This window comes from Phaseolus vulgaris, chromosome 11 (genome assembly GCF_000499845.2).
Source record: "Phaseolus vulgaris cultivar G19833 chromosome 11, P. vulgaris v2.0, whole genome shotgun sequence".
NCBI classification, from domain to species: Eukaryota; Viridiplantae; Streptophyta; class Magnoliopsida; order Fabales; family Fabaceae; genus Phaseolus; species Phaseolus vulgaris.
In genome coordinates, this window is record NC_023749.2 from 26705645 (window position 1) to 26721238 (window position 15594).

Genomic DNA, 15594 nt, shown 5'->3' on the forward strand with positions numbered 1-15594 from the left:
ACACTAGGTGAGCAAGAATATGGATCGAATTGAAAACAAGGAAGCAAAAACAATTAATAAGACTAGAAAACCGAATTGACACAATCAAAATGGAATGTATTAATGGAAGAGAATATGAAAGAAGAACTTATGAAAGTGGAGCTAGGATGAGACACGCCACATGATGGGATGGAATCACCAAGATGAGAGCATGGGAGGCCGTCACTCTAGAGCTCATTTCTCACAAGATAAGACCAAGTTTAGGAGGAGATACACTCACTCACAAATCACACAAAAATTGTGCAGAATTTCTTTACCCTAATTTCAACTTGTCCATACATGAGGTAGGCCTCCCTATTTATAGATTTAGGAGCCTTGGAAAAGAAGAAAATAGGGTAGAATGGGAAAGGAAGAAGTGGTGCGGTTTTAGGGTTTGACTTTGGTCAAAACTACACCATCCTACACATTCTAGAAACTTGGGTTTCCTTTCTACCCTAATGGACTTCTTATGGGCCCATTCTTATGTCTTCACCTACTAATTACGCTATATAAACCTATTCTTGCTTATTCTACTATTTGGACCCCACATGTGAGCCCAACTTATTTACAACATTTTCTAATTATTAAAAAGACTAGCAAAGAACTTTAGGTGCTTTGGTCCTTGTCCAATTCTCCCTCTGGTGAGGTATCTTCTTTAACATGACTTTTCTTTGTGTATTTGAACATCCTTGGTCAAATCCTTGTGGGCTTGGTTTGCATCAGATGAGTAATCTTATCTTTCAATCGTCGATAATCTCTTAATATTTGAACAATGTAAAGTTTTTTATTTATCAACACTTTTACCTCATGCATGATAACTGTGACTTTCCTTGCCAATGTATGTCTCACTATTTAACTTAGTAAACTTCTACTAGCTTAAGCTAGGGCATGCCTTGTTATTTAACTTAGTAAACTTCGACTAGCCTAAGTATAACAACTATTGATAACATATCAATTTAACACTTAGGCTAACTTTCTAAGTTTAAGTAATAACAAGAATTCAATACACAAACTAAGCATGAGAAGTCTTGGGGTTCTCAAAGAACTAACCTTTTGATCAACTATACCCCATAGCTACAACGAGCCAATGCTCATTCTCGAAGGATATAGGTGCATTTCACAAACGTGGGCAAGGATCAAATACCTTAACCTCGCGCATACTCGTATAACTGCACCTTTCTAAGCTTGGTCCTCATCCTATGCCAAGAACGATTCATTTATCTGTTAGGGTATCTATACTTGGATACTCACTCATACCTGAGTTAACCCAAATTGATTGTAAACATAAGCAAACCGTTCCATTGCACATTACTTAATCATTCCACAAAGCGCCTGAACTTGGGTGATCGCTCGGACATCGAGTTAGGTTGTCTTACCTTGCCTTGAGCCAAACAACTTTAGTCATAGCAAATCAAGTTGTAGAGCCCCTGAACTCGGGTGGTCATACTTGACACCGAGCTAGGTCGTCTTACCTGACAATAGATACTCAATTATCACATAGGGCGCCTACTCGGATAATCTAACCGAGACAGGTCATCTTACCTGAGAATGGATAATCAATTTACACACAGGGCGCCTACTCGGATAATCTTACTGGGACAGGTCATTTTATCTGTAAGTAGATAATTAACTTACACACAGGGTTCCTACTCGGATAATCTTACAGAGACAGGTCATATTATCTGTCAATAAATAACCAACTTATACACAGGGCGCCTACTCGGATAGTCTTACCGAGACAGGTCGTCTTATCTGTCAACAGATAACCAACTTATACACAGGGCGCCTACTCGGATAACCTTATCGAGACAAGTCGTCTTATCATGTGCTAACTCTAAACAAATAAACAAACTAATGCACCATCTTTCAAGAACAAACTTAGCATTAGATGGCCCCGTTAAAAAAACCTCTTAAGGGACAAAGAGCATCACCATAAACATCACATTGTTCAGAAGGAAAGCATTAAACCAAGATATTTTAACTGAAATAAAACTTGAGATTTGTCGCGTTCCACGTTCGAGGAATGGGTCCCCCTTCTTGAGTTTCTAGCTTGTACGCCCCATTCCCGAGCACCTCGACTACACAAAATGGGTCAGTCTACTTCGGAGATAACTTGTTCTCTAGCTGGTAGGGGTGGGCCTTTCGCATCACCAAGTCGACAACCTGGAACTGCCAAGGTCTCGTCTTGGTCTTTTGCCTTAACTCCACCCTTCTCTTTAGAGACTCTGAGTTAATGCGGGCATGTTCCCGTATTTCATCTAGCAAATCCAAGTTCACCTTCCTTCCTTCGTTAGAATCTTCAATAACGAAGTTTTGGAATCGAGGAGAGCTTTCTTGGATCTCTACTGGTATCATGGCATCTGATCCATATACCAAACTGAAAGGTGTCTCCTTGGTTGTTGACTGAGGTGTGGTGTGATAAGCCCATAGAATCCGAGAAACTTCTTCTGACCAAATTCCTTTGGCCTTCTCTAACCTCCTCTTCAACCCTCTCAGCAAGACTCTATTGGCTGACTCTACCTGGCCATTTGTCTGAGGATGTTCTACTGAGGCGAATATCTGCTTTATGCTAAGCTTCGAGCACAACTTACACAACTGTTGACTAGAAAATTGGGTTTCGTTCTCAAACACTAGGTGTCTAGGAATCCCAAAACGGCATACAATATTCTTCCACACAAAACGCTGCACCTTGTGAGCAGTTATTTGTGCAACTGGCTCAACTTCAATCCACTTGGTGAAGTATTCAATGGCCATTATGAGATACTTCATCTGACGTATTGCCAAGGGGAAAGGACGTAGGATGTTTATTCCCCAGGTATGGAAAGGCCACGGGCTATAAATTGACCGCAACTCCTCGGCTAGTTCGTGATGCCAATCAGCATGCTTCTGACACTGCTCACATCGTTGTTCATGCTTTACGCAATCCTCCTTCACAGTCGGCCAATAATACACAGCTCGAACAACCTTCAACGAAAGAGCTCTTTCTCTGATATGGCTTCCACAAATGCCTCCATGAAGCTCCTCCTTGATACGGGTGCACTGATCCCCACTTATGCAAGTGAGGATTAGGTGGGTTTAACCATGACGAAAAAACTTGCCATCTATCAAAGTATACTTTCCCGCATTCCTCTTAACTGCCTTGTCCTCTATAGGTTCTGCAGGAAGCAACCCATCAACTAGGTAACGCGGGTAAGGGGTTATCCAAGTCTCTATGGTGTCAACCTGTAAGACCTCAAGAAACTCATCTCCTAACAACCCGTAGGTGGTTACCCTAGGAACCTTCAAGGACCGATGCCTTCTTCCTTTATACATATCATTCTTACATTTCATATACAACAATAATTTAATATCATTCTTACATTTCATATACAAAAATAATTTAATATATTTCCTGTTCTCGCTAGTTGACTTAAGTGGAAAGCTCCGCTTCTAACCTGTCTCCTCTAGATTTTGTTCTATGCCTTCTTTTGGCACTAAAACATGGCTTTGTTGGGACAGAGAGGGATCTACCTGTTGATCACACTCCGAGGATCAAGTCAATGAGAGCTTATGAAGATAAGATAAGTATTCAGTTTCAGTCTAGTATTCAGAAACAACATACCTTTACCTGGGGTCTCAAGCCCCTTTTATATCTAACTCGTTTTAACAACTTTCATTTACGAGAATGTAATCTCAACTGAAAGCATAAAATAATAACAGAAAAGAACCTGCTCACGGGCACCACTTATCTTCAAGTGCTAACAGCAGGAAAATATTTTGTTCATGGGCACATCCTAAAACTTCTTAACACGATATTTTCTTTCTTGAAAATATTATGTCTTGATTAAAATTCATATTCTAATATCACAATATCCAAAACCATACAATTACGTCATACCAAAGCGTAGAATTTCAAACCACACAAAATTTCATCAAATAATCACATAAATATCTAATTAAAGGATTTTTCTATTAAATATACATAAAATAAATGTCTACATAATTTATAATTAGAAACTATACAAAAAAAAAATAAACCAACATTTTAGTCAACCCATAATTTTACAAATCTACACATTACATTGACAGTTCCTGCTCAGCATTATACAAGCAATCTCATTGACTCAATTAGCTATTATGTCAATCTAGACACACAGACACACAGACGCACACACACACGCATGCACGCACGCACGCACGCACACACACACACAGACACACACACACAAACACACACACACACATAAACACACACACACACACAATTTCTAAACCAAAATCATTTAAAATCAAACAACCAATTCTCATCAAACATTTCATTTGAAATAATTCAACAAACTATTAAAATACATTCATTAACTCATTTAGCTTAAGAGTAATTAACTTGCACCACAGAGTCCTAATAAAAAATCCAACTATATCATTAGGACCCTAAGCTAAAAGAGTCACCTGCAAAGCCTATACAGACACAAACCCAACAATTTCAAAATTTGAGTCAAAGAGAAGAGCAAAAATGAACTTACTCTATTAAAGATTCTGATCGGACAGTCTTCTAATATTCACAGCCAGAAGTCTGATGGCAGACTCCGATCGTCAAAATGTTGAGCGAGGAGGTCAGAATCTTAAAGAGAAGGCATAGGAAAGGAAAAACCAGTTTTTAGATAAATGATGGTACTTTTAAAATGAAACCTGAATAATTGAATTTCTATTTATATACTCTTTTAACTTTAATAATAAAATATTCAAGTGTCATTTTAATTGTATCACTTCTACTCTAAGACTATTTTTCTCGCTCCTTACATCTTCAATTAGTCTATCCTTACTATTTGAGAGCATGTACACTCATCAATTATATTTGCTTCCATATTTAAAATAACAATAATAACTTTTGTTTTCAATGATATACATAATAATTTAAAATATTTAAAAAGGTTGCTAATAATAAGAATATGCTGTTAAATATTATTGTACCGCCCTGGTGGTCGGGTATGATGACGTGGCATCCTGCTACAGTGAAGGCGTGTTGACAAGGCGCCAGGTTGGCAAGAAGGGAAGGAAGTCGGGAGGCACGTGTAGTCGCCAGCTGTTAAGTTGGCGTGTTCCGACTTCCAGTTTACCAGAATAGGCGATCGCCAGGTTAAAGATCAAGTCGCCAGATGCAGACCCAGGCGACCAAGCAGTCGGAGATCGCCAGAACAAGCACATCGCCGAAGATGGAGGAGAAGCAGATTATGAAGGCGGCCGGCGAGACCACAGGGAAGGTGTATGAAGGCCCTAACTCGCCAGTTCCAGTAGAGATCGCACTCCTAAGTTAGCTATGCACTGGGCAGTACCATGCATAAGTAACTTAGCCAAAATGAGAGCAGAAGCGGCGCCAAGTCAGGGAGCCTCCAGATGATGGCACGTGTACAGTTGGATGCGAGCCACGTGTCCAAGTCTGTAACTGCCAGGAGAGAGAAAACCACCAGGTATATAAGAGTTCTTAACAGATTTTCTGAGGTACGCACGTTCAGTTCATACACTTTACGTTTGCGAGTGATAGAGCTGATTGTGAGAGGATTTGCACGGTTCTAGTTCTTAGTATTTGGTGATACCGTCACTGACTTGAGCGTCAGAGTGCGATCGGCCGCAGCGGCGCCGTGTCGTTTCTTTGCAGGTTCTTGAAGTAGATCCAGGGAAGGAACGAAGGTGATAAGCGGTGCGCACGTCGATCCTTTGACGAGGCATTCTCCAGCGTTCCGGTCAACAGGCAGGATCATCAGGCGCCCACCGTGGGGCCGTGTAAAACTTGCTCCCATCCACAGCGTGAGTTCGTGGAAGTTTTTGAGGTTTTCTGCGCGGTTGTGTGCTGGTGCAACCGTCGTTCGCAGTTTCTTTGAGTTTCGTTCGGTGAATTTGCATTTTGTACCGTTTGTTTGGCTTTCAATCGGTGGAGTGAGGTCTTTTGTTGCTTGCGCGCAATCTGTTTGGTGGAAGTTCGAGTTCTTTTGTGGTTTTCTGCGAAGGTTTGCGGTGTTCTTGAGTTCTTGCGCAGTTTCTTGAGTTTTCTCCGATTGATCGCTGATTCAATCGTGGTTGAAGTGTTGTTTGCTGTATTCCTGTGGTTCGCTGAAGTTAATGAGAAAGATGAGAAGCAATCGTTCCAGTCCCGTGGCTCCTGTCGCTGCTGAAGGCGACGCCGCCATGACCATGGCGCAGATGGCAGAGATGATGCGCTCGTTGCAGGCAACTGTGGAAGCCTCGCGTGTAGAGCAGGCGAGGATACATGAGGACCTGGTCGCCTCTCGCGCCAAGAACGAGGAGCTCAGCAAGGTAACTGAGGAGCTGCGTCGAGCTCTTCAGCAGCAGCAGGGACGTTCTTTCGCTAAAGAGGTGGCACCGTCGACGCCACCTCGTGTTTTCCCAATGCCTTTTGTTCAGGCGATTACCGACACGCCTATTCCCACGAGCGTGGTTCCGGTTAAAGCTGTTTTTACCGGCGTGGAGGATCCAGAGGCTCATCTGACCACGTTCCACACGCAGATGATGTTGTCGGGAGGGTCAGACGCCGTCTACTGCAAGATGTTCGTGAGCACGCTCCAGGGAACGGCGATGGAGTGGTTTGTGAGCCTGCCTAACGGCCACATAACAAATTTTCAACAATTCTCGAAAATCTTTGTCGAGCAGTACATTGTGAATAAGGCACCGCCCAGGGTGTCCTATGATTTGTTTGATATAAGGCAGTACCATGGGGAGTCCCTCAGAGACTACCTCAATCGCTTCGGAGCGCAGATGGTCAGATCGCCGGCCAAGGATGAAGAAATGCTGGTCTATGCCTTCAAGAAGGGCGTGCAGCCAGGGCCATTTTGCGAGGCCTTGATCAGGGCTCATCCAGCGACGTTTGCTGAAGTCAGGCGACTTGCGGTGGCCCACATCGCCGACGAGAGTGAAGTCGCCGAGAAGAGAGGCAGCGTGGCTCCCGCCAGGCCACGCGCCCAGACCAGGATCCAGCCGCAGAGGGTGCTGGAAACGGCGGCGGCGGCCAGAAAAGACCAAAGGACTCGCTATCCTTACGATAGGAGAAATAAGGGAAGAAGCCAAGTGCGCCAACAACCAGCACGCCGGGAGTACAATCGCCCGCCTAAGCACAAATTTGTCATGGGACTAGCGGACCTGATCGCTATCCCTAACATATCTGCTAGGTTGAAGGCGCCTGAGAAGGTGGGCGACAAGGTGCTGGGGTCAAAGCCGGACGCCTGGTGCGAGTTCCACCAGTGCTTTGGCCACAACCTGGACTCGTGTTTGTCTTTAGGATACCAGCTCGACGATCTGGTTAAGAGCGGGTTCCTAAATGACTATCTGCTGGATAGAAGGACGGGGGGAGTGTCGAGTTCCCAGCCAGCAGGTGGAGAAGCCCAGCAACACGAGATGCCTATCCACGGGGAGATCCACACCATTGGAGGGGGTTTCTCAGGTGGTGGATGCACCGCATCGCAGAGGAAAAAGTATGCGCGATCGGTGATGGCAGTGGACATGTTTGAAGATCACTCGCCGGAAGTGGACATTACGTTCACAAAGCAGGATCTTCGGGACGTTGTGCCTCATGACAACGATCCCATAGTTATTTCGTTGATCACGGCGGGAAGGAAGGTCCACAGAGTTCTGGTGGACCAAGGAAGCTCGGCAGACGTGATGTTCTGGCCAACTTTCACACAGCTGGAATTGCCCCTTGACCAGCTAAGGCCCTATGGAGGGTGCTTGTATGGGTTCGCTGGCGACCAGGTGGAGGTCATGGGGTACATTGAGCTGAGAACCACGCTTACAGATGAGGCTGGGTCGAGGACGGAGAAAATCAAGTACCTCATCGTAAACGCCCCTTCAGCATATAACATCCTGTTGGGAAGGCCTACTCTTAACAGGATAGGTGCCATTCCGTCGACTCGGCACATGAAGGTGAAGTTGCCGTCGATGGAAGGGGTGGTGATCACGATAAAGTCTGATCAGAAAGAAGCGAAAAGGTGCTATGAGAATAGCCTGAAAAACAAAAGATCAGTGAGCTATGTAACAACCACCCCGCCTCCCGGTGTGAAGCCCAGACCGCCGGTAACAGAGGAGACCGCCGGAAGGGATGTAGAGATGGTAGATGCTGAGCTGGGGGAGAGGAATGCTGGCCTGGAGGAAGAAGAGGCGCGGAATCGCCCCGAGGAAGCAAGGGAACAGGGAATCGCCAGGGCGGTGATCGCCAGGGCGGTGATCGCCAGAGAATCCAGGCCCAAACCTGTCGAGCAGTGGCTCGAAAAGGAGATCGGAGGGAAAGTTTTCAAGCTCGGAAGATCTCTGGAGGTCGATCTCCAGGACCAGATCGCCAAGGTGATTGAGCGGCATCTGGACGCGTTTGCTTGGTCCGCTTCGGACATGCCCGGGATCGATCCCGACTTCTTGTGCCATCATCTGGCGATGGACAACATGGTGAGACCAGTGCGACAAAGGAGAAGAAAATTCAACGAGGAGAGGAGGCAGGCGATCAGGGACGAAACACAGAAACTCCTCGCTGCAGGCCACATCAGGGAAGTCCAGTACCCTGAATGGTTGGCAAATGTCGTACTGGTGAAGAAGAGCAACGGGAAATGGCGCATGTGCGTCGATTTCACCGATCTGAATAAAGCATGCCCAAAGGATTCGTATCCTTTACCAAGCATTGATGCCCTGGTTGATAGTGCTGCAGGGTGCAAGCTGCTGAGTTTCCTGGATGCCTTCTCGGGCTATAATCAGATCAAGATGCATCCCATGGATGAAGAGAAAACAGCCTTCATGACGGAGAGGTCGTGCTACTGCTATAAGGTGATGCCGTTTGGGCTGAAGAACGCGGGGGCCACGTACCAGAGGTTGATGGATCGAGTACTTGCACCGATGCTGGGAAGGAACGTGCAAGCTTACGTCGATGACATGGTCGTGACCTCGCAGGAAAAGAGCAAGCACGTTGCAGACTTGGAAGAATTGTTCACGACGATCGCCAAGTTCAAGTTAAAGCTCAACCCGGAGAAATGCATTTTCGGCGTGGAGGCTGGAAAGTTTTTGGGTTTTCTCTTGACTGAAAGAGGAATAGAAGCTAACCCGGACAAGTGTGCCGCCATCTTGGTGATGAGAAGCCCAGCTACGGTGAAAGAAGTCCAGCAGCTAACAGGTCGGATGGCAGCCCTATCTCGCTTCGTGTCAGCTAGCGGAGAAAAGGGGCATCCCTATTTTCAGTGTCTGCGGCGCAATAACAAGTTCGCTTGGACGAAAGAGTGTGAGGAAGCTTTCGTCAAGCTGAAGGAGTATCTGGCGAGCCCGCCGGTTCTGTGCAAACCGCTGGCGGGAATCCCTCTCAGGTTGTACTTCGCTGTGACTGAGAGGGCGGTGAGTGCGGTGCTCGCCCAGGATCAAGATCAGGCTCAGAAGCCTATTTATTTTGTGAGCAAGGTGTTCCAGGGCCCAGAAACGAGATATCAGGCCCTGGAGAAGGCTGCGCTGGCTGTGGTGTTTTCGGCGAGGAGGTTGCGCCACTACTTCCACAGCTTCACAATACTGGTGATGATTGACCTGCCCATCCAGAAGGTCTTGAAGAAACCTGACGTTGCGGGGAGAATGGTGAAGTGGGCAGTGGAGTTGTCAGAGTTTGACATTAAATATGAGCCTCGAGGCCCGATCAAGGGGCAAATCTTTGCAGATTTTGTGGTTGAGCTCTCATTGGAGGCGACGCGGGTTGAGGGAGACAATTTTCGTTGGGTGCTTTCGGTGGATGGATCGTCGAACCAGCAGGGCAGCGGTGCTGGAGTCATATTGGAAGGACCCAACGGCGTGCTGATCGAACAATCGTTGAGATTTGCTTTCAAAGCCAGCAACAATCAAGCAGAGTATGAGGCGCTGATCGCCGGGATTCTGCTGGCCAAGGAGATGGGAGCTAGGGTGCTGATGGCTAAGAGTGACTCGCTGCTAGTCACAGGGCAAGTAACAGGCGAGTTCCAGGCTAAAGATCCACAAATGGCGGCTTACTTGGCGTATGTGCAGGAATTGAAGAGTTCCTTTGCCTCTTTTGAAGTAGTACATGTGCCCCGAGAGCAGAATGCCCGAGCTGACTTGCTTGCTAAGCTCGCCAGCTCAGGCAAGGGGGGTAGGCAGAGGACGGTGATTCAAGAAACTCTGAAGACGCCAAGAGCATTTGTAGCAGATCACCTGGTCCTTCAGATAAGCAGGTCGACGGAGAGAGCAGCGAGAAGCCATAAGTCTTTGACGCAAGAAACTCTGAGATCGCCGAGAATCAGAGCATGTCGAGGAGAGAAGGTGGATGTGATGCAGGTCTGCGCCACCCATGAGCCAGACACTTGGATAACGCAATACAAGCGGTGCTTGGCAGATGGCCTCCTCCCGCTGGATCCAACAGAAGCTAGGAAGGTAAAGAAAAATTCTAGCAAGTACACATTGATTGATGGTGATCTGTACAGGTTTGGGTTCACTCACCCACTCCTGGAATGCATACACGGCGAGAAGTGCACGAGAATTATGGCAGAGCTCCACGAAGGTATATGTGGAAGCCACGTCGGGGGTCGAGCTCTGGCCGCGAGGACTCTCCGTGCAGGCTACTATTGGCCATCCATGAGAGAAGATTGAAAGAAATATGCCCAGTGCTGCAAACAATGTCAGCAGCACGCCGATTGCCACAAGGCACCTCCCGAGGAGTTGAAGTCGATCTATAGCCCTTGGCCGTTTCATACTTGGGGAATCGACATCCTGGGACCTTTCCCGCTGGCGATCAGGCAGATGAAGTACTTGGTGGTAGCGATTGAGTATTTCACCAAGTGGATCGAAGCAGAACCAGTGGCCCAGATCACCGCACACAAGATCGAAGGTTTTGTATGGAAGAACATCGTGTGCCGGTTTGGAGTGCCTAAGCGCCTGGTGTCGGATAATGGGACTCAGTTTGCAAGCCACCTGTTGAAGAAGCTTTGTGAAGGGGTTGGAATTCAACAAGTGTTTGCATCCGTCGAGCACCCTCAGACGAATGGCCAGGTGGAATCAGCTAATCGGGTGTTGTTGAGAGGTTTGAAGAGAAGGCTTGAGAAAGCCAAGGGAAGTTGGGCTGAGGAGGTGCCCCGTATAGTCTGGGCGTACCACACCACCGAGCAGTCAGGAACCCATGAGACCCCGTTTAGCTTGGTCTATGGGTGTGACGCCATGATTCCAGTAGAGATCCAGGAGAGCTCGCCGAGATTCCAGAACTTCGTAGAGGAAGATTCGAATGAAGAGAGAAGGCTAAACCTGGATCTGCTGGATGAGGTCAGGGAAGAGGCGAGGCTGAAGGCTGAGGCGGTGAAGAGGAGGATCGAGCGAAGGTACAACTCTAAGGTGATGCCAAGGCAGTTTAGAGAGGGCGATCTGGTGATGAGGAAGGCCCACCAGTACGAGATGGAGAATAAATTGTCACCCAAGTGGACTGGACCGTTCAGAATAACCGAGGCGCTCGGGAACAGGGCCTACCGCTTAGAAACGTTGGAAGGAGGGGCGATCCCTCGTACCTGGAACGCCACACACCTGAAGTTGTACTATAGTTAAGAGCTTTGTAAGTAAAGACAAACACAAATGTTATATTACAATGTCTCTGTTAAAACAGTTTCAAGGGGGCACTCTTTTTTCCCTAAGGAGAGTTTTTAATGAGGCCACCCAATAAAAGAAGAGTTTTCGAAGTATAAGGTGTTTTCAGATTGCATGTGTGATATTTTCAAAAGTTTTGGAGAAAGACCTTGTCATTTGTACATGATTTAAGGCAAGAAAAGATATATCGCGTGCTTTCTAAAAAGTTTTAAGTCCTCATCGTTTTTCGGCGATTGGAGGCACCAGTTAAGTTTTAAGTCCTCATCGTTTTTCGGCGATTGGAGGCACCAGTTAAGTTTTCAAAGTCCTCATCGTCCTTCGGCGATCGGAGGCACCAGATGAAAGACCTCAACGCTCTCGCGCGTCCTGAGGCAAGTAAAAGACCTCCTCGCCGTCGAGCGAGTGCAGGCGAGAAAGAGAAAAAGTCCTCCGTGTTTCTGGGAGCGAGAAGATGTAACTCCTGGGGCAATGTCGAGGCAAGTTAAAAGACCTCCTCGCCGTTGAGCGAGCGCAGGCGAGAAAGAGAAAAAGTCCTCCGTGTTTCTGGGAGCGAGAAGATGTAACTCCTGGGGCAATGTCGAGGCAAGTTAAAAGACCTCCTCGCCGTCGAGCGGGTGCAGGCGAGAAAGAGAAAGGTCCTCAGTGCATCCAGGGGGGAGGAGATGTACACCCTGGGCAAGTTGAGGCACCAGATAAAGTCCTTATCGCCGTTGTGCGAGCTAAGGCCAGTTAAAGACCTCCTCGCCGCCAAGCGAGTGCAGGCGAGAGAAAGAAAAGGTCCTCAGTGCATCCAGGGGGGAGGAGATGTACACCCTGGGCAAGTTGAGGCACCAGATAAAGTCCTTCTCGCCGTTGAGCGAGTTCAGGCGAGTTAAAAGACCTTCTCGCTTATGTGCGAGCATAGGCAAGATAAAATCCTTCTCGTCTCAAACGAGTTCAGGTATGGCGCAGAGGGTGGAAGAAGCTTGAAAGGTGGCTAAGGTAGGTTCGAATAGAACGCCTAGTCAGCCGGTTTTTTGCTCTGAAGTTCAGGGGGGCAAGAGAAGATCCCAAAGGGCGTTTCTACCCCAGATGAAGAAACGATTGCCAAAGCATGAAGCTAGGAAAGGCTGATGGTACCAAGAGTTCTTGGCGATCGGGGAAAGTTCAAACGACGGCGAGAAGGTTGAAAGACTTGTTTGATAAAGCAGGTCGAGTGGGACGTTGCTTGAGCCAATGATTGAGTTACAGTTCGTTGTTCGAAGGGTATTCTTGCGATAAGGTTAGTTGCCTTAAGAATACAAGTTGTTTAAAGTGATTATTGCTCAAGTTTGAATTGGCTCGAGGCAGTTAAGTCAAAAGTCGTATTCGCAAAATTGTTAAGATAAATCCGACAAAGTTAAACATACAAAGAAGGCTAGAGCGCTTAAAAGGAGTCAGGGGAGAGAATATCCAAGTTTTGCGATTGAAGTAAGTATCTGTTCAAAAAACATATGCACGAGTTTTATTACAAGGTATATGCAAGCGAAATTATAAAGTAGCAGATGAGGTGGAGTGGATTAGTCTTCAGCAGGAACGACCTTTCCATCTACTACTTCGTTGTTCAACGACACCATGCTGAGGTCGAGATCGGGGAATAGGCATGCGAATTGTTCCCGAGCGGCTTCGAATCCAGCAGCCAGAATCTGAGCAGAGTTTAGCTTAAGTTCTTCAAATTGCCCTTGAAGTTCTTCAACCTGTTTCTTGAGCTCTTTGTTCTGCTGCTCCTGCTCTTCAACCTGTTTTCGGAGTTGTTCGTTGGTCTCTTAAGCATGGAGAAGGTCGTCAGTAACCTTCTTGGATTCTGTTTGAGCTTGGGCCAACTCAGCAGCCATCTTTCCTTTCTCCTTGTTTGCCTCGGCGAGATCAGCCATGGCGTCGTCCCTCGCTTTTTCTACTTGCCCAAGTAGCTTCTCGCGGTCGATCGACCTCTGCTCCAGTTTTTGCACCCTGGCGGCGTCAGCTTGAATGTGAGCCTCCAGGTCGCTCGCCTTGGTGCGCAGAGGCACGATTTTGCTTTCTAGCTCAACTTTCTCTTGGGCAAGGTCATGGACTTTGCGGCGAAGGTCAACAGCTTCCTTGCGCGCCAGCCTGAGCTCGGTGTTGAGGGCATCCTCCACTCGGGTGTGATCAAGTTCTGCGAGCGTCAGGCTGAATGACATCTTCTCCACCTCGACCTTCATAGTGCTATTTTCAGTCTTGAGGTGGTAGAGATCGTCTTGAAGCCTCCTGGTGGAGCTCTCCACAGCCCTCGTTATGATCGATGGGATATCCTCTGCTATGGTTTTGAGTTTGGCGGTCAGAGGTTCCCACATCCTTGTAACTTCGAGGGAAAGGTTCGCTGCTTGGAGAGGCGCCAGGGGGGCTTGTTGAGGGTTCTCGCCGCCACCTTCCTTAGCAATATCTTCAGTGGTTGCTTCATGGTGTGGCGACGCAATCGGGGATTCGGTAATCAGGATTGGAGAGGTGTGAGCAACCTCATCCCCGATTGGAACGTTTTCTGCAGCTGAAGTGTTTGAAGGGGGGCCCCCTTCTGCTGACACGTACGGCGTAGAGGCGCTTGGGGGGTCCTCCAGAAAATTTGGCTCTTGAGCCTCAGCTGCTGGTGGCGCAGTGGCCAGTGGAGTCGCCTGGACTGGTGATGAAGGGGCTTGTGGTGTTGGCGATGAGGGAGGAGGAGCAGGTGTTGATGGTGGTGTTGAAGCTGGAAGAGGGGGTGGGGCAGGTGGTGAAGATGGTGCCACCCTTTTCCTCTTTGTAACGAGGCCATCCTCAGTGACCTCGTCGTCCTCTTCCTCCTCCTCTTGGATGACTTGGGGGGCTTTTCGCTTAGGCCTCTTAAGGACCAGTTTCTTGCGCTGGGTGGGTTCCTTGGGCGGTGATCGCCCATGAACGATGGCCTTCTCGACCGCCGAGTTGGGCACCGTTTGGGAACCGGTCGCCAACCCGTGGTTTCGGGCGAGCGCCTTTAAGTCGGCGAGCATGTTTTTACCCAACATATTGTCTGCATGAAACGAAAATGCATGAGTTAGCTCAGAGAAGAAAACGACAAGTGTATGAGGTAATAAAACAGCAAAAAAGGTAGTATATGCAGAAAAGGTAAAACCAAAGTCTTGTGCGTATTGCACAAGACGCCCAGAAGCAGTATCAGAAGCAGTATCAAAGCAACAGTTTGGATGTCCTAACCTATTTGGAATTCTAACTGGTCCTCAAAGAATTCGAAGGAGATCAAGGTGGGGGTCAGGAATGTTATGTTGGCATCCGACACCCTCTTCCAGAATAGACAGAGGTCTCTGTCCAAAGCTCCCATGCTATCAGGACTTCTGGGCCTCCTGAAGCAGCTCTTGGACTCCTTTTTCCCCTTGTCCACCCAGTACAAGGGGAAGCCATCGAGAAGGGAGGTGTCTTTATCGTTTGCGCGCACTTGGATGAACTTCCCCTTCCAGTCTTTGTACGATTGCTGGAAGATGGTAAAAATGGATCTCCCAGCAATTGCATTCAGGCTGACCCACAGGCGGTCTCCTGGGTGCTTGGCCTCAAAAAGAAACAAAAACACGTCCACCGACGCGGGCAACCCCAGGTGGTCGCATGTTATTTGAAAGGCTCGAACAAACGCCCAGCTGTTGGGGTGAAGCTGGGCGGCGGCAATGTTGAGCTCGGTCAAAAGTTCCCTCTCGAATCGGGTGAGAGGGAACCTGAGCTTGACCTTCTTGAAGAAAGTTGTATAGACAAAGCAGAAGGGCCCGTCGGCGCTTACTTTGTCATCAGCACACACTGGCAGAGCGGCGGGGCAAGGCAGCACCATCATCCTCTCGTCGTGCTCCTTGTGAAACGATTGATAGGCCTCGTCCCCCTTAGTCAACCGCAAAACTGCTCCCGCAGTGTTCACCGACGAGGTCTCCTTCAGAAGGGTTGGGGTGGCCCAAGGATATAATGTTTTGAAGTCTGGCAGAGGGACGGGGGCTCCTC